At 46.1% G+C, this 25,906-nt stretch overlaps 2 long non-coding RNA genes across 5 annotated transcripts in view; both read right to left on the bottom strand.

Moving 5' to 3' along the window:
* Positions 1 to 25,906, bottom strand: part of Gm35599 — a 141,148-nt gene that overhangs the window by 105,636 nt on the left and 9,606 nt on the right. The window lies entirely within an intron of this gene.
* Gm35711 lies at positions 1,683 to 24,906 on the bottom strand. Of its 3 annotated transcripts, XR_384325.4 has the most exons (7): positions 24,305 to 24,906; positions 23,710 to 23,741; positions 15,585 to 16,580; positions 5,897 to 11,591; positions 5,222 to 5,595; positions 4,145 to 4,232; positions 1,683 to 1,999 (listed from the first exon to the last, which is right to left on the bottom strand). It is a non-coding gene; the product is annotated as a predicted gene, 35711 (long non-coding RNA). The 3 variants fall into 3 exon arrangements; XR_003951505.1 differs by lacking the exons at positions 23,710 to 23,741; positions 24,305 to 24,906 and adding an exon at positions 17,325 to 17,338 and having other exon boundaries at positions 15,585 to 15,716; XR_001781736.2 differs by lacking the exons at positions 23,710 to 23,741; positions 24,305 to 24,906 and having other exon boundaries at positions 15,585 to 17,508.

Below are 25,906 nucleotides of genomic sequence, written 5' to 3'. Positions count from 1 at the left end.
ATACATACACGCATGCATGCATACATACATACATGCATGCATACCAGTATATATAATGAAGATACACACAGGTGTGCACTGTATAATGAAGAGCTCTCGTGGCCAATGCAGACAACATGGCAAGATACCTTCCAAGCCTGATGGGAATGGGGACCAAGAGAAGAGGAGTGCATGTATTTCTACTCAGAACAATGACCCCCCCTTTTACCACTGGAAGGTTAGAAAGAATAGGGTGCTAGCTGATGTCTTCAAATCTTTGAAAGATTGCTAGTGCTTAGAATTAGAGGAACACTGAATGTCTCTGGAGAGGGTCAGAGCATGGCAGGTTGTCAGGAAAGGTTCTGAGGTTCCTAGTGTCTTCTTCTGAATCCTGGTGATATGAGTTCCTGAGTAGAAGAGAGGTTCTGAGATAGGTTTAGAAATGCTGAACTGGACCCAGTGAGGCACTAGTGTGTGTCAGAAAGAAGGGTGGATGCAGTGAGAGCTGGGATCCTGGGCTAAGCAGGAGCAGCAGGTGTAAAGATGGGAGCACCTGTGATGCACACCTGAAGCTGCAGGTAAGAACATCATCACTTGGATGTGGGAGGTCCGTGAACAAAGAGAACCCCACCTTCCCTTTGAGGTGCTTTGTCACTCCATGAAGGGACAAAGTCTGAGCTATATAGGAAGGATGGAGCAGACAGAAAGGAGGTGAATACCCACACTGACATCTAGAAAGGCTAGGGAAAGAGAGCAAGAGGAGGTGGGATGCTTCTGCAAAGGGCAGTAATGAGAATGGTGGGGGCTGCAGGTAGGAGGCAGGGGTGTTGGGAAGGAGGCGGAGGCCATTGGGGGTGATAGCTGCTGGAGAAAACAGGGGCATTGGGGGTGAAGGCTGCAGGGAGGAGGCAGGCACATTGTGGGTAGTGGCTGTAGTGGTGCCACATTCTTACCCATTCACTGCTGTTCTTAGACTCATAATTCAAGCCAAGTGTGTTGGAATCTTCTCGGCCTTACCTAGAGGAGCTCATGGACTAGAGGCAACAGAGCTTCAAAGCAGTCTTTTGTCTTGTCTTATTTTTATACTTTTTTCGCTTGGTGGCCCTTGTACCCTGTGGTCCTTGGGAACATTTTTGGGACCCCATACCCGAGCCTCTGGATCACAGAAGTCATCTCCAGGTGTAGGGGGTCAGCAAACTGCTCTCTTTGGGTCCACCTATACCAAGTTGGTTCTTGGTCAGGGCTTAGGGCAGATCACACACACACACACACACACACACACACTGACAGTTTTGTGATTCAGTGACATTCCTCACTCAAAAACTGTATTTCAATTTTCTCCAAATTGATCTACTGCCAAAAAATCCTCTAACTTAGTATTACAAAAATAATCATTACAATCTCCATAAATCACGAGCTTATAGCGGTTATGGTAATCGTGGCTCTAATGACTGTTACATTGAGATGGATGGTGTCCTAATCACTTGGCCTTCATTAGTGTCACAGAGCTGATCCTCTGTAAACCCTCCCCCATGTGTTCTGGTGACAAGCAGTCCCTCCAGAGCCCGAAGCATCCGTCTTTCTCAAGTGCCCTGGTCATGAGAGGCCTGACCACATCTGTTGCTTAACATTTCCTGGGGAGTCTGTTTCACCCCAGAGAGAACAACAACAACAAAAATGCTATGTAAATGATTCCATCCAGGTCCAGCATGTGAAACAGTGAGTTTATTGGAGTGATGTGGAGGAATGTGAGTCAGGCGTTCCATCCAGGAACATGGGCATTGAAGTTAATGACTTCACCTAAGAGTCACACTCCAGAATGGGTGATGACTCAGGAAAACTGCATCATTGGTGTCTTCCATCTCCTGTATACCCTAACACTCCAGGAGAGATGGCTGGAGGGAGCTTGTGCCTGGAATTTCAGGTAAGGGGATTAGGACCATCCAACTCTTGGGAAGGTACATTTATAGGTCCGATCTCCTGAGGGTCTCATGCAGTTGATATAGTTGCTTTGATTTTTCTAGAAAACAAAAGACCAAGTCATGCCCAGAGAACAGAATTCCACAATATCAAAGCCAGATCACCTATCTCCCACACAGCCACACTCACCCATCTCTAGTCAGTGCCTCTCTGTACACCCAAATCTCCCATTTTGCCCGAGAGTGTGCCAAGGACCAAAAACAGGCAGGGAAGTGAATGCCTCTATTCACATGTTCTGCAAGGGGCCAATGGCTATGGTAGCTGTTTGCAGCGTGTCAGGGAAGGGACTTCCTGCCCTGCTTAGCCAGAAGAGCCACTGCTTCAGGGGAATCTGAGCTAAAACAGGCCATTCACAGTGGGGCAACACTAAAGGGGATCTGGGTGGCCTCATGGGCCTTAAGCATGTATGTGGGATGATAGTAGATAGTACTTGTTTTTGGTTTTTGGTGTGTGTGTGTGTGTGTGTGTGTGGTGTGGTGTGGTGTGGAGGTGGGTGGGTGGGTGCACACATGTGTGAATGTGTGTGAGGCCAAGAACAACCTGAGGTGCTTTGCTTAGGTGCTGTCTGCCTTGGGTCTTGGAGACAGAGTCTCTCATTGACCCGTAACTCAGAGTAGACAAGGCTGGCCAGTGAGTCCCAGGGATCTGGTTGTCTATGCATTCCCAGTGTTGAAACCACCATGTCTAGCTTTTCCTTGAACACTGTTTGCAGGTGTCAAACTTAGGCTCCATATGTGCATGGTAAGCATTTTAAACAGACATGTTCCCAGCCCTGGTGGTTGGTTATCTTTTAAGATATTTGTCTGCTTATCTCTAGAGGTTCTGAGCTGCAGATCCAACAAATATTAGATATTTGAAATTTCCTGGGTGAGAGAGAATCAGTCTTAATTGAGGGTGTGACCACTGTTGGTTTCGCATGAATGACCCTACATCCACGTGCTGATGTGCAGCACTTATTAATCCATTGGGTTAATAGCAACACCAAAAAGACATAAAGTTGGAAAGGTGGGAGGAGTTGAAAGAGAGGAATGAAGGGGAAATACACTCATGTTTCATTGTCTGCATGAATAAAATTCTCAGACTTAAAAGAAAAAAATATGCTGCTATAGCTGACATGTACTATGAAGTTAGCCTACAACAGTTGTATCTATACTGAGTGTGTGTATTTCTCCTTGTCCTCATTCATTAGGCAATACACAGCTCTTCCCAGCATTTCAAAAATGTAGCTGTTCAAATCACCTAGAGCTGGCTTATAATTTGAGGAGGGTTATGTGTTGGTTTCATGCAAATGCTACACAATTTTGAATAAGGGCCGTAATCAACCTTGGATTTTATCCACAGGAAGCACTGAAACCAATTCATCAGAGATGCTGAGAGGGGACACATACACTCTCTGCTACCACTACTCATCAGACAGAGGCCCTCTATAATGTCAGGACTCGTTTTCCCTATCACTACCTTGAGGCATCAATAGAAGACCATGTATGGTCAGGAGGGCTCACACAGGATGCTACAAGTGCAAAGGTTTCACCTGTAATGGTTAGAAGCTGGATCTGGAATAGTCCCTCCTCAAGCCCTGTGCTGGGTAGTGCTTTGTCTTTCTGGGAACAGTCCAAGGCCCATCTATCTGTAGGATGCATTCTATCTAGTCAAGCCTTGGCTTTCAAGCCAGGTTCCCATGAGAATGTTCTGGTCTCTGTCCATTTCCTTTACAAAACCAGGAGAGACACATTGACTGCTTTCATGAATGCAGTGCATGGGCTCCAGGTTCATGAAAACCCTGACTTTGCTCCAAGATGATGTGAAGTGTGGGTGGAGGGCCGTGGCTCCTTTGTGATATTGTACCCTGCTGACTCACCTCTGATCTCTCCATCCTTGCTCCCATATGCAACAGGCCCATCTTTCACTAACCACCAGATTTCTCAAACCACTCTACTTTCATCTTCATGAAATATGTGTGTAACTGATTTACATATTTATCACATTGACTCTGCAATTGAATGAAGGTCATAGAGGGTAAGACCCCTCCCTGCTCCCATTTCTGGGCATCTCTCAGCCCCTGGAACAATGAAATGCTAAATCAATGGAGCAAAGTCCTTTTCTTAGTCAGTGTTCTACTATGAAGAGACACCATGACCATGGCAACTCTTAACGAAAAGAAAGAATTTAACCAGGGCTTGCTTACAGTTTCAGAGGTTTCTCCCATTATCTTCATGGCAGGGAGCATGGTGGCATGCAGGCAGACATGGTAGCTGAAAGTTCTATATCCAAATCTGAAGGTAGTAGAAGGAAGAGAGAGACAACAGGCCAGACTGAACTTTTGAAACCCCAAAGCACACCCTACTGACACACTTCCTCCAATAAGGCCACGTCTTCTAACCCCTCGTAAGTAGTATCACTCCTTAATGCCAAGTATTCAAATATATGAACCTATAGAAGCCATTCCTATTCAAACAACCATAGTCCCATAGCAAACATGAGGAGGCAATGAATAATTAGATGGGTAGGTAGATGAGTGGACAAATGTATAGAAAAATGGATGTGTAGAAAATAGTTGGATGAATTGCTGAGTGAATGGATGGATGGATAGTTGAGTGGATGGATGGATGGGTGGATGGATGGATGGATGGATGGATGGATGGATGGATGGATGGATGGGTGAGTGGGTGGGCAGGTAGATGGATGAATAGGTAAATGAATGGATGGATGAATCTGTGGATGGTGGATTAATCAGAGGAACACTGCGTAGTCTCTGCATCAAGTAGCTGTCCAAACAAGTTTAATTGATCCCTGGGTCATCATACTTTTCTGTCTGGCATTTGACCAGCTACTGGTGTTATTCTGGGCAATTGGAACTACTACCTGTAGAGGCTAAGGTACTGGGATATAGGATCCATTTCACACAGAAGCAACCATGGTGGGGTATCTTGGTATACACTGAGAGGAAAGATTCATAGGGTTGTCATAGGAAAAGAGGGTGTGGTAAGTTTCAAGGACCCTACCTGTTATACGCCTCCTAGAATAGGTGTAGCTCTAGCAGATCTTCCTGTCATAGAATCCAGGGTCTTGTGAAGCTTTAGAGGCTTATGGCCAAGACTAACCTTGTCTCTCAGTAAATACATATGTCCTTGATAGCCTGTAGGGTTTGGACTCTAAGGATGGTAGTACAGAGTGGAGGTAGTGCTGGCAGCTCCTATGGGTCCTTTTGAGGGCCACATTTCTACACACCCAAAAGCCAGGGCCTCTATTCTTGCAGACTTACCATTCTTCTCATGCTCTGTGGTGCCCTAAAGTCAAAGCAAGGTCACTGTATGCCTTGTGGTTGCCTGAAGCCTTTATGACCATGCCTGGTCACAGTTGTCTGGATTTCCTCTGAAATAAGTTGAGCCGGAACTGGCCAGAGCATCAGAGCTGAGGAGGAGAACTTTGGTGTTTCCCATAGCCAGGACCTGTCTGATCCTGCCAGGCTCAAGTTATTTCACTTAGTAGGACACTCTCCAGTTCTCCCCCATTTTCCTGTAAATGGCACTATTTTGTTCTTCTTTATGGCTGAATATGATTCTGTTGTGCACGTAGACCACATTCTCTTCATCCATTCATATGTTGACGGTTCCATACCTTGACTATTGGATAGTGCTGCAATAAACAGGATGGAAAGATGCTTTTGGGGCATGTGGCATGAAAGCATAAACGGGGCTATATAGGAAGATGAAGAGGATGCAGAAGAAAGGCGGGAGGGACAGAGGGATAAAAGGGAGCAAGGTATAAGTGTGTGTGTTCCAGTGTATACATTAAAATGTCATAATACATCATCGTGTATACAAAATTAAAATATTTCAAAAGGATAGGAGAGCTGGTCAATAAAAAAATGGAATAGGGAGTGGGCGGGTGGGAGATGTGGGTGTGGCTCACTTCTGCCTCTCCCTATTCTACCTACCTTTTGGGGCTGAGAGGTAGGAGCTGCCTTCTGCCTCCAGGGTTCTCGGATCCTCTTGAAGGGGCAATGAGGCTATAAAGGGCATTCTCTCGTGACAGCAGTTAGTGGGGAGGGACTGATACCTCCTGGAACCCTGACGTAGATAACAGTGGGAAAGACCCCAAAGACTTCGGGTGCTAGGAACTTTAAGATTTATTAACGTGAGGGTTTTTCTATCCATTTCCATGGAAGCAAAATCAGCATGCACTCCTGGGTCGGGGAGAGGAGGGGTAATTGTCTCTTTCCTAATGGGGGAGTTCCATGTTTGTTCTCTGGCGTTGTCCTGCAGCATCCTGGCCCACACTATCTACTCCCAAGTTAGCGGCTATTGTGAAGACGGAATGATAAAGAGGTAATCATCTGCTCAGAGTTTCAAAGTTATCTGGAGCGGCCATAAGTCACATCTAGCATGAGAATTCAGGAGTGCTAAGGATATCTCAGGACCCTCAAGACAGTTTAAATCATCCTAGGATATCCCCTACTCCCCAAGATAGCCCAAGACATCCAAGATACACAGGATGGCTCAGGATACTTCTAGGTACCCCAGGACAGTTCAGGATGAGCCACAGCCAACAGTATCAGCTGACACCCTTCAACTGCAAACCCATGCCTGTCTCCTCTCTAACTGAAGGGCTCCTTTGTCATCTCCCATTCCCTGAACTCTCTCAGTGACAGGCAAGGTTCCATGCCACACAGGTGCTTCTGGGTGTCTTCCTCCCATATCCATCTCCTCTGCAGTTCATGGTCCCTGCCAGCATGACTAGGACTGGGAGGTGGCTGGCTCCTGGTGGTTAGGCAAAAGGCTGCTTGCTGAGAGCTGAGTGGTGACTGCTGTTTGCTGCCTGCTGTCTTTGTCCTAGTTTGTGAGAGCATGTACTGTCATCTCAGAGGTTTTTCATTGTCTTCCCAGAGGGAAGGATCCAGGCCCTCAGCGACCCAGATCCTGACAACCAGTAGGCAGCTGTGCTTTCTGCTGCCTTGTCCTTGTCACAGCAAGTGTGTCACAGCTGTCCAGAGAAGGATGCCCTTGCTCTTTTGAGCGCCTCATCCAGGATACAGGGGTGCTTGGGTGACCCTATACTATGCCAGATGTCCTCAGAGTTGGGACACACTCTGAAGCTAGAAACAGGAAAAAACAAAACAAAACAAAAACAAAAATCAAACATAAACAAAAACCAGTGCCCAGCTGAGATGCAAAACCTGAATAAAACCAGTGAGCCAGAGTCACCGAATGGCCACACATGGCGTTAGATGACTTCTGACAGTATGAGTGTTTCTGAATGAGGAATGTGACAGCTCCTTTCTGTCCAGTGCTAGGTCATATTCCATGTTGCATGGTATCTACTCTCCTAGGTATTCTCTCTCTCTCTCTCCCCCTCTCTCTCTCTCGGTGTGTGTGTGTGTGTGTGTCTATCTGTGTGCATGCACATATTTATGCATGTTTTCTGCTCCTCTGGGTTAGGATCAGAGCCTGTGTGTGTGTGTGTGTCTATCTGTGTGCATGCACATGTTTATGCATGTTTTCTGCTCCTCTGGGTTAGGATCAGAGCCTATGGTCCCAAAATCCTGGAGTGGGAGAGTTTGGTTTGGTAAGTTCTATCTTCCAAAAAGCTGCACCATTCTGCAACCCCTCAGTAATGCCCTGGCTTCTTCTTGCTCCACCTTCTGCTCAGAATTTGGTGTCGCTGAAGTGCATGATTTTTTTTTTTTTTTTTTTTGACTAATCTATATGTGAGTGTGTGGCTTCTTATTGCTGCTCAGGCCTGTTTGTCATGGTGAATGAGATGAAACAACAGGGGGTGCTGTGGAGTTCACATCCCGGACAGCCAGAGGTTCACTAACAGACTGAGAATGAATTCAAGATCCAACAAACACTTCTTCCTTTCCTTTCCATCTCAGCACACCACCACAAACCAAGCTACAGTAGCTTGTTTTTCTCTGCGCGTCGTGAATAGCCATCAAGAAGGAGGTCACAAGGCATATTCAGCGGCAAAACCCTGATCTGAAATGGCAGAGCCGATATCAGAAGGAGACAGGGTAAGGATTTTGGGATTGGGAATTCAGAGCAGCAGTGACTAATGTGTTAAGCCTTAGCTAACACTTAGCAGCTAAGAGTTCTAAAACACGAAGAGAGAGGCATCAGGAACGTGTGCAGGAAGGCATGGAAACACACAGTAGAAACCAAAACCACAGAAACGGCAAGGGCCACAAGCAACCACAGCAGACTCTGCTTTCAGTTGGGTCATTAGCAGATGACATAGTTGAGAGGGGATGTCCTCTATGCTTGAGGACATCTTAGTAGAAGCCTTTAAAACTAAAAAGAAGAAGATACAATGATTGACTAATAGAACAGGATATTCAGGGACTGTCAAGGTACAAATGCATGTATGTGATGGGAATGGCAGGGGAGAGAGGAAGGGACAAGGGACACATTTGAAATGATGAGTGTTAATGTTTAACAGAATTGGGAGCAGGCACCAAAGCACAGATCCAAGGATCTCAAAGTGCATCAAACAGATTACTATCCCCGCCCCAAATACTCAAACCCTGTTAGTTAGGCACACCATACTCTAACTTCATAAAATCAAAGTGCTTTTTTTCTTAGCCTTGAAAGAATTCAGTGTGTAAACCACATTATCTAAAGAAAAGATTAAACATCATATCTAGCTTCCCCTCAGAAGCCACCCAAGTGAGAGTAGGCTGGAGTGAAATATTTAAAGTGTTAGAGAAGAAAACAACAACCCAGAATTCCATGCTCTGCAAAATTATCTTTCAAAAGTAAGTAAGGAAAACATTTTAAGAATTTATACTGGTCTCACACACTTCCTAACTCATATTATAGGACCAGCATGGTCTAGAAAGCAAAGACACTGGAATAAAATACAACTACAGAACAATATTTTTATGAATACACAACAGAATACTAGCCAACAATTTTAGTCGGCATGCTAAAATAGCCATGCCCTCTGATCAGGAGGGATTTGTATCTGGGATTCTGTGGTGGTCCTGACTGTGAAAAGAAATTGGTTACTGTAGCATCCTTCAACAAAATTATGTGACCAACTCAAATGATGCAGAAAGAGGATTTGATGAAATTCAAGCTCCATCCATAGTAAAGACACTCAACACACATAGATTAGAAAGAAATCTCAGCATAATAAAATCATATATGCCTGACTTGGGGTTTCCATTGCTATGAAGATACACCATGAACCAAGGCAAGTCGTATAAGGGACAACATTTAATTGGAGCTGGCTTACAGGTTCAGAGGTTCAGTCCATTATCGCTAAGGTTGGAGCATGGTAGTAATCAAGGCAGGCATGGTTCTGGAGGAGCTGAGAGTTCTATATCTTGTTCTGAAAGCAAATACGATAAGACTGGCTCATGGGAGGAGGAGGAGGAGGAGGAGGAGGAGGAGGAGGAGGAGGAGGAGGAGGAGGAGGAGGAGGCATAAAGCCCACCCACAGAGTGACTTATTTCCTCCAATAAGGCCACACCTACTCCTACAAGACCACACCTCCTAGTAGTGCCATTTCTTGGGTCAAGCATATTCATGCCACCACAATATATGTGAAACCTTCAAGAGTAACACGTTTAACGTTGAAAAAAAAATTGAATGCTTTTCTCAAAGATCAGCCACAAAAAAGGCTTGCTTTAACCCTTCTGTTCAGCACAGTTACTAGAAGGCCTGACCAAAGCCATTAGACAAGAAAAATAAACAGAAGGCAGTAAGCTAAGAGAGGTCTACCCAGCAAATGGGGTTAAAGAAACTAGGTCTCATGTGCAAAAAGAATGAACTGGGACCCCTATCTTTCCATACAAAGTTATACAAAGTTAATTAAGAATTAATTAAGAATGGGCTCTGAGATCTAAGTGTAAAACCGAAAACATCAAAATTCTTGGAAGGAAATGTAAGACAAAAGCATCCCAGCATTGTGAGGGTGGCGGCTTCTTGAACAGGATACCAATGACATCAGCAGCAAGGGGAGAGAGGCAAACTGGAATCCAGGGAAAAATTTACAACTTATACTTCCTAATATAAGTGGAGTAAAATGGCAAGCAGAAAGATGGGGGGGGGGATCACATATCTGATAAGAGATCAATATGTAGACTATACAGATTCCTGAACCTCAATAACAAGCAGGTTGACGTCCACCATTATTTTGCTAAATGGACATAGTATTAAACTACCTCCCAACAATGTATAAGCTTCTATTTATAGTAGATGGTTATTAACAGAAAGGCCCACTTTTAGCCAGAAAGTAGGAGATTACAGAATGCTCAGCCCCAGATGGAACATACATACTGCACTCTCTCCTCTCAAGGCCCAGGGATCCTTGTGGAAGAGGACGTACAAGATGGATACTCTTGGTTGTCTACATTTCTCCATCTAGATTCAAGTAAATCCGAAGTGGCTGTGGACATCTCTGAGGGATTTTTTTCTATAAATAAAATCATTTGAAGCAGAAAGACCGACTTTTGATATGTATTCTTTTAAGTGAGAAGAAGACACACCATTAATCCAGATCTTTTGAAGTGAGAAACTCCACCTTTAATTCAGGCCACACCTTCTGCTGGCAGCCTATAAAGGACATGGAAGAAGAAAGTCTGTTCATCTCCACTGTCATTAGAGCCTGTGTTTTGTTGAGGATTCTGGCATGTACTGAAGATCAGCTGTGGACTGAACAACTATTGGATTCTTGTAATTTCCATTGAGACACAGCCATTGTTGGAGTAGCTGGACCACAGTCTATAAGCCACTCTAATACATTCCATATATATTCCTCCTATCAGGTGTGTTCCTTAGAGAACCCTAACTAATACAAGGTGGGAAAAAAATGTAAGAACCAGAGGTGATGGAAACGGTATCTTCTGAACACAGCAGGGATGCAGCTCTATGAGCTCACACTGGCTCTGAGAGCATGCACAAAACCTGAAACTTAAGCCAGACAAAACCCCAGCATGGAGATGGGATTTGGGCATGAAATCCCACCCATAGCAGCAGAGCTATAGACTACTGCTTGTGGCTGGGAAAGGAAGGGTGTAAGCTGACCGTACTCCACTGAAAGACCACACATCCAATACAAAAGAATACGTAGCTAAGTGGGTAAAGAAAGGGAACATGGAAAAGGGAAGGGTTGGGGTATGAATATGATCAAAACATATTATATAAAACTCTCAAAGAATTAATAAAATTAGACAAAAAATCAAAGGCTTGAATAGATCTTCAGTAAAAATTTACAAGAGTCTAATCAGCACACACCAATTAGAATACACCTTAAAACAGACTGCAGTAAGTGCTGGTGAGGATGTGAGGACTTTGAAATGCTTGTTCGCTGACAGTAGGGATATAAAATTTGGCAGTCACTGTGCAAAACAGTGTGGCAGCTTCTCTCAAAAAATAAGAATGGAATTAATTACCATGCATCCAGAAAGCCCACTTCTGAATTATACCTAAACAGACTGAAAGCTGAGTTTTGAAGAAATGCTCACACACTCACGCCATGATAGTGTTATTCACAACAGTGTAAATGTGGCAGTTACTGGAGTGCCCATCAATAGACAAGTGGGTAAAATGTGCGAGGGTTGTAGATGCCAGGGAACATCAGTCGGCTTGAAGAAGGAAGATGTTCCTATAACACAGTACAAATGGGACCTGGAAGACACAATAAATGACATCAGGCAGTTACAAAATGACAAATTCTGAATGATACTATTTACATGGAGTATGGAGTAGTCTGATTCATATTGGATGAATCATGTGGATGATAGAAGGTAGGTAGGTAAATGGATATAAAATGGGAACATTAGATAGATAGATAGATAGATAGATAGATAGATAGATAGATAGATAGATAGATAGATGGAGATGGGATTTGGGCATGAAATCCCACCCATAGCAGCAGAGCTATAGACTACTGCTTGTGACTGGGAAAGGAAGGGTGTAAGCTGACCGTACTCCACTGAAAGACCACACATCCAATACAAAAGAATACATAGCTAAGTGGGTAAAGAAAGGGAACAGATAGATAGATGACTCACAGAGCCCCCAAAAGAATGGTGGTGCAGATGGGGCATGAAGATGTGGAGCTTTGCTTTGGCAGGAGGAGAGTTCTGTAGATGAATGATGCTATACAATGTGAGCTTTCAATGCCGCAGAATGATGCACATGGAACAGTCAGAATGGTACATTTTAAAGCCACGCATAATTTAGCATAATTTTTAAAGTTGTAAATAAATGATGGCAAGGAAATTCTAGAAACCAATGAACTAGCTAAGAGGGTGTGCATGTGTGTGTGTGTGTGTGTGTGTGTGTGTGTGTGTGTGTGTGTGTGTAAGAAAAAATGCAGGGAGAGTTTCCTGGGAGGACTTGCCTTGACAGAGATGTGAGTAGAGTTGGAAGGGGAGGGGAGGGTTGGGTCTTAGGGAAGAGGGGGATATAGTGAGCATGGTCATGAGACATTGTTTGATAGTCTCAAAGAGCTAGTAAGCAAACACAAAGAGAAGGAGTTCATTATAGAGAAGGAAAATGCTTTAAGTCAGAACTCTGGTTCACACTGGGGAAGGAATGCCAGGAGGCCGTGATTGTGGAAGAACAATATCCTGTTTTTATTATTCTTAATCTAAAAGGTACACCTAATGTCCAATCAGTGAATAACAGAGGATTGATTGATGGACAAAAAGATACACAGATTATAGGAGAGGGCTGATAGACAAACAGATGACAAATAGGCATAATAGATGGTAAATGACTGATAGATAAACAAAATATGTGGATGGTAGAAGAAAGGTAGATAGATTGATGGATATAAAATTGATAGCTGATAGATAGCTGATAGATAGATAGCAGATAGATAGATAGATAGATAGATAGATAGATAGATAGATAGATAGATAGATAGATAAATGGACAGGGAGATATAGATAAATGATTACAGATGATAGATAGATAGATAGATAGATAGATAGATAGATAGATAGATAGATAGATCGATAGATAGATAGATCGATAGATAGATAGAGATATATTATAGTGCTAGAAATAGATGAGAGATAGGTAGATAGATAGCTGATAGAAACATATGACAGATAGACAGACAGATGGAAGGCAGACAACAGACACTTGATATCTAAATGTTACATCCCCTGCATGGCCTTGTCACCTGAGTCCTCACCTGTCTAATCAGCTAAGCCCTTCCCACCTAAAGAAGCCAGTTCTTGCTAAGCCGAAGTCAGCATGAGGTCAGCACCTTCAAGTGGGCAGCACTGGGGAACACTGTCCTTCTCAGCCTAGTTCCAACCTCAGACTCCAAGCTCCTGCTGTCATACTAAGTGCTTTGTTGGGTCTGCTACCCTATGCTCTATTAGTCCTGCTGTGCCTGTCCTCTGTCCTCTGCTCCTCTTTCCCTTTTCCTTTCCTCCTCTCCTCTTCTCTCTTCCCTTCTTCTCTTTCCCCTGCTCAGGAAAGCAGTGTGATACTTGATGTGCTGAAATCCATTCTGCCAACCACTCCTGTGAAAGGCCATCTTTCCAGCTCGTGTTCCAACTTGGCTTGATTTTTAATAACTAGTGGAAGACGAGAAACTCAACAAGACATCCACTTTTGATGAAGAGATTGTGCGTTAATAAAAAGGAATGAACACCCATCCTTGCTGAGGCCTCAGGGGATCATCAGCTCCGAGGACTGTATCTGCCTTGCTGTCTTCCAGGGAGGCAGGCGTTGCTTCTGGACCCAGCAGAAGCAAGACTCACCACCAGGGACCCTTACACTTGAAGCTAGATACTCACAATGCAAAGAACCTGTTTCCTCCTCCTGGGCCAGAGCATTGGCTTCCTGCTGACTCTGCTCCCTCTCCCTCTCTTCTACTCCTTGGAAAAGACCTCTCCATCAACGCTGAACACCTGAGGGAACGGTAGGTCTCTGCAACCAACACAGTGCAATGCCTCTAGGCTAGTGGTGAGTCCAGCACAAATCTGCCTGAGCATGCCTCACCCTCAGGTGCTCAGACTCAGTCCATTGGTTCATGCAGCAGAGGAAGGGCTTACAGCCTCCCACCATAGGCACAAGGAACCTCTTCTTGTAATAAGAGTCTTCAGTGGTTGCTGGGGCCACTTCTGCAAGGGGTGTGGGGACCTCTGCCACTGGGGTCTATGCTCTGGAGACTTCCCCCTGCCTATGAATGTGAGACAAATCTAAGGTCATACTTCTGATAAATAGAAGTAAGGCAAAAGAGATGTGGCTTGTTTCCAACAGGGACGAAGCGGTCACTCTGAGGCTGAGTCTCAAAAAGGTAACCCAAGGGCTGGATGGATGCTCAGCCATTAAGAACGCTGGCTGCTCTTCCAGAGTTTGGCAATTTAAAATCAGCTGCAATATTCTTGCAGATTCAGGGGATCTTATGCCTGTTTTGGTCTCTGTGTGCACCAGGCATAAAGGTGGTGCACAAACATACACATAGGTAGATACATTAAAATTTTAAGCAAAAGGCCACTCTAGCCTTTTTCATTCACCCTCCATTCATTATGGCATTTTGAGATGAATTAGCTCCATTCATAGGCACCAAGGGAGGCACCCACCTGTCCATGGCCTATGAAGTTTTGAATCCAGCCAAAAGCCAGGCCAGATTGTGGAGCCAGTGGCTCCTCATCAGACCTCCAAATGAGCACACAGCAGTCACGCTTTCTGTTGCCTGAGGATGCTAAAAAAGAAGCTTCCAGCCAAAATTTGCTACACAGCAATAGACATCCAAGTTAAGTAGTCCCAGCTTCTGTGGGTCTGTGTGTCCACATCTCTACATGATATATGCAGAGCCTATGTATATGTATGTGCTTCTATGACTGTGTGCATGTATGACCATATCTGTCTGTCTGTCTGTCTGTCTGTCTGTCTGTCTGTCTCTCTCTCTCTCTCTCTCTGTGTGTGTGTGTGTGTGTGTGTGTGTGTGTGTGTGTGTGTGTGTATTCCATAAAGGTGGTTTCAATCAAGCCCAAGTGTAGCAATGGGTCCTGGTGACCTCTGTCACAGCAGGCCATCTGTACTTGGCTCTGCCCCTGCCCCAGCAGCAGGAGTTCTGTAAAGGGCTCCCCAGGCTCTCAGATCAGTGCTCTCAGGATTAGTCTGGCCCAAACAGCACTTTGAGAGTGTTTGAAAGCACTCAGTGATCACCTCCTCATGAGCTGTGTCTCCCTCTGCACCATCTCCACACCCATTTCTAGATGACAAATGGACTCTGAAGCGCATGAGAGGAAGGCTTTCCGAACAGCGCAACACCACCACGCTGCTCTCTCTCCCCTAGCATTAATAGCTCTCAGTGTATCTCAAGCTCTTAATAAAAACGAGCGACAACACTGAGCAACTGTCTCTCATCACACTCCAGAGAAGCAGAGTAGGGAGGGATGCTGGGATGCAGAATCTTGGGAGTTAAAGGTTGTAATCTCCATGCTGAGGTCCTCCTGATGGTCCTCATTGGGACATCATGGAGGCTCCTGGTCTCTTCTTAGATCCCAGTCTCATCAGATGATCAATCAGTCAACATATGGCAAATAGAGATTACACAGAGTCCATTCCAAGGTGGTTCTGCCTGAGGGAGAAGGAGTGGGAAAGTTATGGGGATAGGGTGAGTTTTTATACACAGAGTGGGGTACCTACCTGCATAATATATTACCGCTGTGTGTCTTCCTCCAAGCTTTCAAACCAGCCAAAAGTTGATACCTTCCTCACATCCAGCCACTTGCAGACCCCACCTGCCCCAGTTTCATAGGCAAGGTTAGGTTCCAGGATCTGAGAGAGGACAGAGTTTCAGCCATGTCCAGCCATGCTGACTGTAACTATGTCCAGCAGCCCAAGTAGATTGCCACACATAGCAAATATGTAGTAGTCATGATGGATAAGAGAAAGGAGGGAGGAACTCAGAGGGAGGAAAGGAAAGATAAAAGGAGGGAGGAAAACAGAAGAGACGAAAGAGGGTATGTTTTTCATTGAAGCTGTGTTCCAAACACCCCGGTGTTGAGGGGGAAGGCATAATCTATCTGCAAGGGTCTCTTGGAGAATCTGTGCTTGAAGATACGACAAAGATGGTGACATGACAAGACAGATGTCCTTGAAGGCTGGGGAGCAGCTGTTCTAAGTGCAGGAAGTTCTGAGACATCCAACATATTTAAAAAAAAATTGAGAGCCTGAAGTTGCAGACCTAAGGAAGCCTCAGCCTTCTCCAGATTTGTGGTAATTATGAAAGTCTTCATATTGACTAGTGAAAATGACAGTCAGGTGGGAAAAGTCATCCTATGTCCCTAAAGGGGGGAACAGGCTAGATGAGGTAGACCTGGAATCAGAGTGCCCAAGAGTCCAGAGAGTCTGGACATCCTAGAGCCATTCTACCTAAAGGGGGCTCTAGGAGAGATTTGGAGCTTTCTCTCAAATGGGATTCACCAACGTTCAGAGACTTGAGGGCACAGACAGGCCTGCTGAAGCTTGGCCAAGCTGTTCAAAGAGTCAGAAACATCCTCTTCTATCTCTCCCCTTGGGAGCAGGCTCACCTTGGACATTCTGGCCATCCTCTGCTTGGCAGAAAGGACAGATGTACCTATCCGAATCTTTCAGGACCCCCAGTGGTCAGATGGACTGGCCTCTCTCTCTCAGTCCAACCTTAAAAATAGGAAAGATCATTGTGAAAACTTTTCAATTGACCAAACTTGAAAACTGGGAATAGTTCAGTAGATGAAAGAATCCAATGAGCTGAGTAGTAGTTAGTGAGGTTCTACCAGGGAACAGCAACTGCTGCTTCAGGGGACAATGGGTCTGACTGTGAAGAACTGTGACTCAGTATTTATCACCAACATTCAGTGACTCTCAGAATGGTCATCCCAGTCAGTCCTGCCCTAAAGAGTGCCCACAGGGCAAACTTGTTGAGAACTTGCACCCCTTTGAGGTACTAGGTGTCCACTGTCTTCAAGTCACATGCTCCCAGGGGTGTGGGGAACCCATCAGCACTGTCTCTAAGTCTCCGTCTCTGGGAAATGGTTACAAAGCAAAATAACACCTGGACAGAGAAGTGGAGAGCTTATTCGAGAGGCTGCTGCAGAAGCCATGCCCAAATTTTTATACCAACTGGCATGGAAGGGCCACCAGGGAAAGGCTCTATACTTGTGGCAGCAGGCAGGGCATCTACAGGGCAGTTGAAGAGGAGGTGAAAAGAGAGCAAGATGGCACAGAGAGTAATTGTGTGCCATTCTTTCTAAAGAGGGCTCTGAGATTTGGAGCTTTCTCTCCAATGGAATGCATCAACACTCAGAGACCTGAGGGCACAGACAGGCCTGCTGAAGCTCAGCCAAGCTGGTCAGAAGGCCAGACGCATGTTCCGCTATCTCTTCCCCTTGGGAGCAGGCTAACCTTGGACATTCTGGTTCCTCAGCAAGGGCTGGCCCTGCTCATTTAGGGAATGAGCAGGTGGACAGTCCTGGGATAGGGCTTTACCAAACAGCTCCAAGGTCAGACCCCTCTTCTCTGTTTTGTGACTCTATTCATTCACCCCTCCATGCACTCACTGGGGTGGTTTGAATAGGAATGGCCCCCATAGACTCATGTGTTTGAATGCTTGGCCCATAGAGGATGACACTATTAGGAGGTATGGCTTTGGAGGAAGTATGTTACTCTGGGTCAGGCTTTGAGGTCTCAGAAGCTCAAGCCAGTCACTTTCTGCTGCCTGCTGATCCAGATGTAGAACTCTTCAGTTCCCTCTCCAGCACCATGTCTGCCTGCAAGCTGACATGCTTCCTGCTGGGAGGAAAATGGACTAAAGCTCTGAAACTACAAGCCAACATTAATTAAATGTTATTCTTTATAAGAGTTATCATAGTCATGGATGTCACTTCACAGCAATAGAAACCCAAAGACACCCACTAAACTATTGATCAATTCTTTCACCTACCCAACCACCTACCTACTTAGAAATTTATCCTCCTTTCTATCCATCTATCCATCCATCCATCCATCCACCCACCCACTTATCCACTGGTCCATCCATCCATTCATCCATCCATCCACTTATCCACCAATTGGTCCATCATCCATCCATCCATCCATCCATCCATCCATCCACCCATCCATCCATCCTTTATCCATTTCATCTATCCCACATTTCCCTGTTCTGTGGCCTGCAAGGATAAGACATATGAACTATACCATGAGAAAATCAGCCCCACCCTACCTTTGGAGAGGGAGTACAGGTTCAAGGGATTCCTGGTCACCAGTCTCTGACAAATCTCCAGACACAGCTATATGACCATAGGCCTCTTAGATGGCCAAGGAAAGAATGTGAGAATCATTAATCTAGGTACACAAGGTCACAGGGCAGGCACTAGAAGCTGAAAGCAATGCTTGGGCCTCCTCAAATCCCAAAATAAAGCAAAAAAGCAGGGCTATTCAGCATCAGTGATGAGATTGGTGATGAATGGAATTCCAGGGAACCATCCATTTCTCAGGAGATTTGGGCAGTTTCTAGAGGATGGGTTAGAATGTACTCTTCTGGTTGGGCTTGCTTTTGAACAAGGAAACAAAGCAGAGAATATATGATAGAATGGATTGGAGGGGAAGCCAAGGGATTGAGCACATGGTGGGTTACATGGAACAAGTCACCTACTCAGCCATGCTGCGCAGGCAGTGACAGAAGACCAACAGATGCAGATGCCCTGTGGAAAGCATGCCTCCACCAGCCTGAAGGCAGAAGAGGCCTTTGTCACACAGATTGTATGAAGAGCCCTTGGATCTGAAGGTGGCCCATTAACCAGGCACATGCCCACCTTGAAGTACCCAGCCTAATCTTCCACCAGGGCAGCACTATTCTCTGGCAGTAGAGCCTGTTTGCATGTGCTAATTCTGGGTATTAACTTCTAAATATCCAGGAGAGCACAAGTCAAGGACTCATAGTCTCTCCTAATACATTCTTGGATGCAAGAAGAGGCCTGGGATGGCCAAAGCAGCTGCAACAAGAAGCTAAAAGAAGAGCTATGCCTATCTAAGTGCCAACAAAGCCAATAACATTTTCCCCACCAACAATCCCACATAAAATACAATTTTCTGTCTGCCCTAAGCCCAGGTTCTTGGAGAAACAACTGCATAATTGGATTGTACACACCAACTGCCTTCTGAGACCACAAGTTCCATGGACCTTAAGCAGACTTATGTATGGTCCACACACATTTCACACAAAGGGCACCTCACAGAAAACGGGTAGGTGAGGAGACCGTACACCTCAGCCTGGGAAGGAGAGAACCTCACCTATGGATATATTGTGTATACCCGTGGGCACATATGCACACACATGAAAGTGCACATGCGTGCATACAGACATGTTCACAGGTCTGAAGTGCACATGCACTTGGGTGTCACAAGCACATGTGTCTGCACATGACAACACACTGCTGTGCGTGCACACATGGACACACTCATATATGTACACATAGCTGAGTGCCATACAAGAGAGGGCTTCTTGTGGAGCCACACTTAAGAATGATCTACTGCATGGGCCGTGGTCTGAGAGACCATGACTGGGCTCAAGACTTGGAGGGCCCATGTAATCGCATTGAGCTTCAACTCTTCCTTCTTTGGATGTGCAGTGAGACAACCCAGAGCCTGAAGGAGTATCAGGGTGAGAGAGGATGAGAGAATCCATGGAAGGGCCATCTGTAGCTGACATACTCACTGCTATTCTGTCTTCGTTGTTCTCAGGTGATGGTAGAGACTTAGGAGAGCCTACTCATGCCAGAGATATGAGGGTGTGGGTTCACGGTGGGGGAATCACAGATGTCTAAGAACGGGATTATGCCAGAAAGCTCCATAAGGATTTTCCTAGTCCCTTGCTCCTCTCTGGTCCTCTGTGTGCTCCTTCCTCACCTCCACAAACATCCAAAGCAAAATTCTTACGGTCAACTAGAGCACAACGTTCCTCATGCTGTGACCCTTTAATGCAGTTCCTCATGTTGTGGTTGACCCCTCCCTCCAACCATAAAATTATTTTTATAATTGTGATTTGGCTGCTGTTATGAACGATAATGTAAATATCTGTGTTTTCTGATGCTCTTAGGTGACCCTTGTGAAAGGGTCATTCAACCTCCAAAGGGATCACGACCCACAGGTTGAGAACCACTGAGTTACAGCACACAGGCATGTGAATAGGTCCATCTGTAAAAGGGATATTTCAAGGAATCTGAAAATTGACTGTCACCCTTGGGCTTTCAGGCAAAGCCAGTCTGGTAAGAAAACCTGATCCTGACCAGGAAGCAGGAGTCAGCTTTTATCCTAGGCTTCACCCCTTGAGGACCTTCTTGGCTTATTCAACTATTTCCAAGCTCTCCAGGGGACGCGCTGCACAGATTGGGCATGTGACAAGCACATCTCTTCACCCACGGAGTCAGAATGTCCACTGCAGTGAGCTGAGGCTATTCCCTCAGCTCCAGGATTATAACACCAAAAGCAGGCAAGTACCAGTCTGTTGTCCAAGATCCATACTCTCTAGTCCTAATCCACTTTCAATGTTGTTTTCCCCTATTAAGGGCAAGACTTACAGCGAGAGATGGGGAGGATCTGAAGAGGAAGGAGCCAGGCCTTTGCCTTTTGAAGAAATCTAATTGTGAAACCCGAATGAGGCTCCCGCTGAACGCCACTCTCACAGACAGTGCGATAATGTGTTCAGGCCGTCAGAAGATACAATAGGAGGCCAGATCCCATTTACACAGCAACAAAAGAGACAAAACACCCATGAATACATTGGACAAGCATTGCGCAAGACCTGCTTGGGAACCACGAGACACACGTGAGCAAAGCCAGAAGCAAATTTGAGCAGATGTAAATTTACACTTGGGAAAACAGCAGATTGTGGCGGGGACTCTACGGGGAGCTAATATGTCGTTTTAATCTTATGACAATAAAGATGGTGGTGGGCTGCCTTCTCTGTCCGTAGCGCAGGTGAGGGCAGCTAAAGAATTATGGGGCAGGAGGGGGAGAGTTATCTCTATCCTTGAATACCCTGCCGTGGTGGCCTATGGTCCAGAATAAACTTTCTTCATTAAGTTGCTTTTGCCAGGTATTTTACCACAGCGTTAGAAAAGACAATTCTTCTACCCAAAGACCTGTTCCAGGTAATAGCCACCTCTACCTGCTCTGACAGACATGTAGTGGCCGAGCTTTAGCCAAGGACAAAGCATCAGGACTTTGAATAGGGATAGATTAGGAGGCAAAGGGATTGAAAAGAGAAGTCTGGGGAGGAAATTTCAGGGAGGCATGGGAAATGGGCGGAGCTACTGAAAATAGTCCTGGTGGCTTGATAGGCCTCCTCTGCACCAGGCTAACTGACTCAGAAAATCCATGTGAAAGAAATGGCCATGAAGGGTTTCCCTTCCAGCCCCATCCTATAAGGAGTCCCTGCTCCAGTTTTTCCAGATGTAGCTATAAGAGCTGAAGGTTTCCTGCACACTGAATCTTGGGGAGGCAGTGTCCAAGCTTGGAAACCATCTGCATCCGAATCTCCTTCACACACACACACACACACACACACACACCACAGGGCTAGTGTGTGTCTCTCACCCCAGGAGTATTGGATAAGGGACTTCACTCAATATCTTATAAGGGTCAGATTTTGGCTACTAGCCACTGGGAAACCTGATACAGACTCTGACCCTGCACTCACTCGCTCACTCTTTAAACCAATCTGATTCCAGGCCACTGAAAATTAAAGAAAGCCAAAATGAGCCAAGTAGAAGGCATCAAAGAAGAGCAGGATGAAACCCTGCCCTCACCCCCCAGCACATGGAAGAACAGATTCTACTGTGCAAAGGTTTCTGGTCATGCCAGAGCAATGTCAGCATGGGGTATGTGGCCTCAGCCTGGGAGGATACAGTTCCCCAGCAGTCCTGACCTTGAGAATTGGTTGTTGGTCCTCTCCCTGAGTCCCAGTTTCCCACCTACCCTCAATGCTCTGCTATCCCTGATCACTGAACTCCCAGGATAACAGAGCACAGGCTGGAGAAATGTTACCACTTCCCTTGCCACATTTTGAACACTACCAAGAAGTTGTTTAAATGAATGTGCACAGCCCCAATACAACCTACACATGTGCCCTTCAGTGCAGGCGTGAATATTAGAAAGAGGTTGCTAAAATCCTTCTGCTTTAGAGTGCTAGGCAGGCAGGACACCCTTGTTTGTGGAGTGAATTAACACCTCGCTGATGGCATTGATATTGTGACTCTGTCTCTCTCAATCTAGCTGCAGGAGGTGACCTCCAAATAAAGGTAATTTAATCTGCAGAAATCACCCAGCAATTGACTTTCTCCAAACTGGTATTAGATGAAATATCTGTTCCACTGAGCCTGCCTGTCATTAGCTATTCCCCGCTATTCCCCATGAAAGGCCTAATGTACATGGCTTAGAAACCTCCTTTGATGTTGTCGGGTTTTATAAGCACAGTCTTTTATTAAGGAATTAGCAGCAATGTTGGTTTGGGGCTTGGTGAGTTTGGACAGATTGCCAGAATGTTGCGTTGGGTAGACAGGACTTTCAAGGACTGAGTGGTAGCATCAGAAAGATCACTACCACTTATGCATGGGGCACGACGGATATGGTGCACAGAGAAAGGGAAACCCCAATTCCTCAAATCCAGAGGGGCACTGAAAAGCTAGGCTCTGATGGTGTTCAAAGTCACTACAATCCAGGGCACACACTGCGCACCCTGGTGATCCATGCCAAGTTCCTGCCTGACCCCAGCTTCAATTCCCAGCACTAACATTGGGCTGGTTTAACAACTTCATGTTATTCTAGTTCCAGGGCATCCAATGCTTTCTCCTGGCCTCCAGAGGTATGCACACTGGCATGGACCACACACACACACACACACACACACACACACAGACAGGCATATAGACACCATAAACATACACCCCACAAATACACATATAAATACAAACACACATATGTACATATATATACCACATACAAACATAAATACACATAGACATGCAGACACATATACACAAATTCATATAAAAACACACACACACACACACACACACACACACACACACACAGTAGAGCTTCCAGCGTGTCCTCTGTCCCTGTACTTCTGTACTTCCCACCATCACATCCAGAGTCTGGAAATGCAGCACACTCGAGTTCCCCTGTCAAACTCCTTCTTCCCTCACCTCATCCTGAGAAAACCAAGCAGCATCCCTAGACATCTAGGATGTGCCCAGAGGAGTCCTGGGGCTTAGAATACAGCAGATAGCAGAAGTAAAGACAAGATGGGTAGCTTGTCTGGAGCCCAAAAACCTGACTGGGCTGTGGAATCTCTCCTCCACCCCAACCCTCCCTCTCTATCCTAAAAAGTAAGCCTGGTTACCTAAGGACTGAGAGAGACCCATCCTTGGGCCAATATTGCACACAGAAATATTGGGGACCACTCCCATAGGTGATGGTCACATGAACTGACATCATCGCCCCTGGAATCCTAGGTTCTGACTTAGCTCCTGCCCTCTCCCCTGACATCTCCTGTGGCCTGTAGATCTCAGGACTGCCAGTGCCAATTGCCCCCCCTCTGAAGAGCTGGCATGTGATGGTCCTGGGGTTCCAGGTGTCTGTTCTCACAGCATCTTGTGGGGCAGAACATCTCATGTGAAGTGTGAGGAGGTTGTTGGTGTCCCATCTGCAGAGCTCCCCACTGCTTGGGGAAGCACTGAGTCTAAGCTCAGAGACAGGGAGAGGACAAGAAATAGGGACAGTCACTTACCTCTCCCAGGGCTCACTGCCAACTTCTGAGGTCTGGTGGAGCAAGAGAGTGGGTGTGAGAAATGAGATGAACCATGGGGTCCCCTATGTTGGTCTCAGGGCAGGTGCCAGACAGATTTCCATAGGCCTAACAATGCCAATGTGTGCTGAGTTAAACTGACTCCTGGGAGCCATGTAGCTTGTGGCTAGGGCAAGAGGAAGTGAAGACAGAGCCCAGACTGCCTTTTCTTAAGCTGCAAGGAGCCAAGATCTGGCTCTCTCAGGGCCCCTCCGGGAAAAACAAAGAGAGATATTAAGAAAAACAAATCTAAGATCCTAATTCCTCTGTGTTCTGAAAGGCACTCTGAGGGCAGGTTTTCACTCCCCATTAAATAATTCACCCTGACACCAAAAAGCAACAGTGGATATTCTTCAAACAGCCTAAAAGAACAGGTTGAAAAGCAAGGCGCCTGACCCTCTCATCTTCCTGGGATCCCTGTCTGAGATGCTCCATCCAAACCAGCCAATACTGGCTGCCCATGGCTAGCAGACGGACCTCAGGAGAGGCAGGGGATCTTGGAGGTCACTGAGGGGTTAATAAAACTGTCTGCACATACCTTGCTCCTGTGACCCCATCTGCATCCCTTTCTGTGACTTTAGGACCTAATTCTCAGGAATATGATTGCATTGTCCATTAATCTCTAGGAGTTAAGGCTTCGAGCCAAAAGCTGGCTTTCACCAGGCAGCAGCTACAGGTGCAGATGTGTGCCAGCTCACCTCATTTCAAGAAATAATGCTAAAGAGCCGCCTCCACCCTGTTTTGCTCACTGATTCCCAAGCCCAGACAAGCATGAACCCCGTAAACTATTGATTCTGAAACCTGTTTCCCAGCTCCAGGCAGCCTCCTGGACTCAGCCTATTGCAATAACCTCTGGCCCCAAGGCACTGGAGACCAGGCAGGCAGCTGTTGCCTGCTAACTGGGACCAGTTATGATACTCAGTGGCCTTGGACAAAGGCTGTGGAGGAGATGGGGCCCTATGAGTGTTAGGTGGCCTCTGAGGAGGACAGCTGGTCCTGTCCTAGAGGAAGTACCTAGGCACAGGAAAGGTGGAAGGGAGATTGTACACTAATAGAAATACAATAAGGACTGACGATCTCCCAGGAACCAGGTTGCTGGGGAATTAGGAGAAGGTTGCCACTGGACAGAGGCTGTTAGAATCTGTGGCTTGGGCCAGGAATGTATACTTCTTCAGGAGCCCTGAGCACCAAAACTATGTCTATGGAGGAGGAGGAGGAGGAGGAGGAGGAGGAGGAGGAGGAGGAGGCAAACATTTGACCAAATAATCTTTTGGAGCTCAGAGGTGGGGTGTCTGGCCAGGCATAAGAGGGAACAGACCACCTCCCAAACACACACACAGATTCTCATGTTGCCCTGTAGGACTAGAATCAACAAACTTTCCCTCCCTTACCTGGTTAGCTGGAAACATCTCTGATGATGAGGGGGGATTGTGGAACCTAAATGAAAACCATCAGCACATAGTGACACACAAGAGGGAAAGGCAAAGAAGTAGACAAGTCGGTCCCTTCTCTCCACTCCACTTAAAGATGGCTCGTATTAGAGGCATCTGGGCTAGCCTCGTGGCTGCCCCATCACCACTAATACACACACACACACACACATACACACACACACACACACACACACACACACACACACACACACACACACACACACAGGGCCTGCCCAACTCCCTAGTTTCCACCAGGAGCCCCCCAGCACCACGGGCACTGAGGTTCCCTGAAGTCTTATCCCTCCTCCCATTAGCCTTCCCAAGCCCCACTTGGAAAGTGATCCACAGTCCATATGCAGAGTCTGGTCCCTCCCTCATCCCTCTCCTCTGAATTGCCCCAGTTTCCATCCCAGTTTCTGCTCAGAAGCCAGAGAGCCCTTGGAAAGCAAAGTTGACTCTGGCCTCTCTGACCCAGGATTCGGCAGAGTGACTTCATGCAGGAGTCCCAGCATCCCAACAGAGTGGTTTTCTTATGCACCCTTTCCCAGCTCACCATCATCATCTCTCCCTCCATCCTCTCTCCTCCCACCCAGCTGACCATACCATCATCCCCAAAGCTTCACAGACAGAAGCACATGCCTGGAATCACTCTTTTCATACCACTGCTCCATGATCTCCTTGGGGACATTGTCAGGCCACATCCTTTC

The sequence above is a fragment of the Mus musculus genome, chromosome 15, assembly GCF_000001635.26.
Source record: "Mus musculus strain C57BL/6J chromosome 15, GRCm38.p6 C57BL/6J".
NCBI lineage: Eukaryota > Metazoa > Chordata > Mammalia > Rodentia > Muridae > Mus > Mus musculus.
This window is presented reverse-complemented; position numbering and strand designations above follow the sequence as displayed.